The sequence below is a fragment of the Coptis chinensis genome, chromosome 3 (assembly GCF_015680905.1).
Source record: "Coptis chinensis isolate HL-2020 chromosome 3, ASM1568090v1, whole genome shotgun sequence".
NCBI lineage: Eukaryota > Viridiplantae > Streptophyta > Magnoliopsida > Ranunculales > Ranunculaceae > Coptis > Coptis chinensis.
In genome coordinates this window covers 70,548,227-70,551,745 of record NC_141458.1, presented here as the reverse complement: position 1 = coordinate 70,551,745, position 3,519 = coordinate 70,548,227, and the positions used below count along the sequence as shown (strand labels likewise).

The 3,519-nt window shown below is 38.8% G+C and overlaps 1 long non-coding RNA gene across 1 annotated transcript; it reads right to left on the bottom strand.

Moving 5' to 3' along the window:
* Positions 1-1,555: 1,555 nt before the first annotated feature.
* LOC147510614 (uncharacterized) lies at positions 1,556-3,134 on the bottom strand. The gene is made up of 4 exons (XR_015216819.1): positions 2,828-3,134; positions 2,572-2,739; positions 1,975-2,240; positions 1,556-1,885 (listed from the first exon to the last, which is right to left on the bottom strand). It is a non-coding gene; the product is annotated as an uncharacterized LOC147510614 (long non-coding RNA).
* Between the last annotated feature and the right edge of the window lie 385 nt (positions 3,135-3,519).

Here is a 3,519-nt window from a genome sequence, read left to right as displayed (position 1 = left end):
GGATTACGGGTTGGATATTCCTGAAGAAATGCATAAATATATTGTTAGAGTCCATGACCCTGTTGGCGATGACAACTGCAGTTATAGAGCTTTCTGCATTGCATTAGGAAGAAGTCAAGAAGATTGACCGCAGATGAGAAAGGACTTGTACCAAGAGCTTATTGACAACCTCCCCCTTTATTGTACTTTGTACAGTCAAAGTGAGGTTGTTTATGAATGAAGGAAATCCTACATGAAGAAGGTTACGCACCCTTAAATTAGTGGATGAGCATGCCCTTTGCTGGATACCTATTTGCTTCAAGATTTAATGTTGTCCTCCTGCATTTAGGAGCTCGTCAGTGCTTCCTTATCATGCTGCTAAGAACCCAAGCAAATCCTGAAAGAGTGACCCAAGTGTTGGGTAGCGCACATGTTGGTGGAAATTATTTTGTCAATGTTGAACTTGTTGAAGATTGTCCGGTTCCTCTAGTAATGCGCCAATGGCTTAGAGCTCGATATGATATTATTGAAAGTTGGAATTTGGCCTTGATAGGAAGGCAATTGCAATTTATGGTATTGAATATTCCTAATTTAATATGGGAAAACGAGCCCGTTGAAGACCCAACAATACATGTTATCGACTAAGTTGTTTGTATGTTGTCGATATGATATTTTGATGTAATTTGGAACAAGTGTAATTTGATTTGATTTTTATGTTATTTGATATGTTAGGGCTTTTATTTGATTTGATTTGGAAATCGAGTAATCGACTAAGTTGATTCGGACGACAATCGAGTGGTTTGGAAAGCGAGCGATCGACTAAGCGATATTTTGATGTAGTTTGATATTTTGATGTAATTTGGAACAAGTGTAATTTGATTTGATTTTTATGTTATTTGTTATGTTAGGGCTTTTATTTGATTTGATTTTGAAATCGAGTGATCGACTAAGTTGATTCGGTCGACAATCGAGTGATTTGGAAATCGCTCAATTAACTAAGTTGATTCGGACGACAATTGAGTGATTTGGAAATTGAGTGATGGACTAAGTTGATTCGGATGGCAATCGAGTGATCGACTAGTTGATTTGGACGGCAATTGAGTGATTTGAAATAATGTTCGTATGTTGTCAATAATGACCAAAACTACATGGTCAAGTCGTTTGGCTTTTATACCAAACGACCCAGCCACATCGTTTGGGCTTAAAGGCAAATGACATGGTCAAGTCGTTTGGCCTTTATACCAAACGATGTGGCTGGGTCGTTTGGGCTTAAAGGCAAATGATCTGTCGAAGTCGTTTGGCCTTTATACCAAACGACATGGCTGGGTCGTTTGGGCTTAAAGGAAAACGATCTGTCGAAGTCGTTTGGTATAAAGGGAAAACGATCTGACGAGGTCGTTTGGCCTTTATACCAAACGATGCGGCTGGGTCGTTTGGACAAAAAAAATTTCTCATCAAATTCCACTTAATTCCATTCAAACATCAAACATGTATTCATCAAATTCGTCCATTCATATTCATCAAATACCATTCAAACATCAAACATCCATTCAAACATCATTCATCCATTCAAACATCCATTCAAACATCAAACATTCATTCAAACATCATATCTATCCATTCGAAGTTAACAAAGTTACAAACCCTAAACTGAAACAAATTACATCCATCAAACTAAAACTGAAACAAAGTTAACAAAGTTTCAAATAATCCATCCATCAAACAAATTACAAAGTTACAAACCCTAAACTGAAACAAATCATGAACTATAACGCCCACCAATGAACTTGCACCTAGTCAAGTTGTATGCCCGTTCGAAGGAGGACCTTGCTTCCTCTGGCATATCATTCCCAGCCAATTGCAGACCTCTCTCTAGCAAACGGCTGGTTTCATCGATGACGTCGTTCTGTCGAAAAAATGAAAATCAAGATAAGTTACCAATCGAATGCAAAAAATCACAGTTATAGAAACTCAATTAAAAATCACAGTACTTACAATCGGTGAACAGTTAGGCAGTGTCTCCAGAGAGGGATAAATAGGAAGACGATCAGGGTTCACCAAAACTACATGAGAATTCCTTGCATACTAAGTCATGTAGTTTTGATGACACTCCCATGGATAGGACGAGATAGGTCCTCGATTGCAGGGTTGGATCACGTGATTCTGCCATGAATCCTAGTAAAGTGGCCTAATATTGGTCCAGTTCACCTCATACCCGCGTCCTGCCATAGTTCTTGTTCTCCAATTTGGTATTGGAGGATCTACAGGTACATGCTGCATGTGACCCAACTGACGCAGCACCTTTGCGACAGTGTAGAGTTCGACAATGTTGAAAAAACATAGCAATCTCTCAAAAAATGCAATGTCATCGATCGGGTTTGTATCTCTGACATTTTTGTAGGGATGCCAATCAACCTGAAACAAAATCAAATGTGTCATTAGCAACTCCAATGATCAATTACTAAAAAAAATAATATAAACAAACTTAAATACTTAAACTTAAATACTTACATTGAAATAATTCAAATTATCAATTATCGCTCGATAAAAAATAATATAAACAAACTTAAATACTTAAACTTAAATACTTACATTGAAATAATTCAAATTATCAATTATCGCTCGATAATACTGCAATGCATGCGTTGTATCGTAATAGTGTGGAGCGACTGGGGTGTGTCTATGAGCATGCGGCTGAGACGAGGTATAGTTGAAGTTTGGGACTGCTCTGAGTAATGGAAAATACTCATAGATCCACGCCTAGATATACACAAATAGTTAACATATTATTGATAGAGTAATAAAATTAACATTAAAAAAAATAAACTCTAAAATACTCAAGTTTTACCTGTAGAAGAGTCATATAGCCTGTAATCCCTTTCACCTTCGCACATGTGGCAGCCCCAAGACCTATATACAAAAACGCCAAAATTGCTGCACCCCATGCATACTCTTCTATCTCACTGAATTTCAACAACGGCTTTAGATAACATATAGGCACTCCAGTCCCAGACTTGTCAGTAAAAATGGCACATCCAAAGAAAAATAGGATAAAAGCTCTGACAGCCCATTGGACTTCCTGGAAACTCGAGGCCTTCTCCACCACCTTCCCAGCAGCGTCACATATGGGGCTATCATGAACCCTGTTCGCAAAATGGTTCCGGATGAATTCGATCTAGCCTTACTTTTGAAGTGAACCTGCTAGATTCCATCTCTGCCCTAATCAAATCAATAGGGAGCCCCAGAGCAATATGTAGGAGATTTACCGATTGTTGTAAGTTCACTCATCTTTGTCCCCAGACGGCTCTTCCTCTAACTGTGACTCCACAGATTTGGACAACATCGTCCAAAGTCACAGTCATCTCCCCAACTGGCATATGGAAGGTGTTGGTCTCCGGATGCCATCTCTCTACAAACGCAGAGATCAATGGTGGATCCATATGCTCGTGATAACCTTCCACGAGATCAAACAACCCAGTCTTTCTCAACTGTTGGGCAAATCTCGGAGACCTTTCACATTCATTCTTGAAATCCCATTGG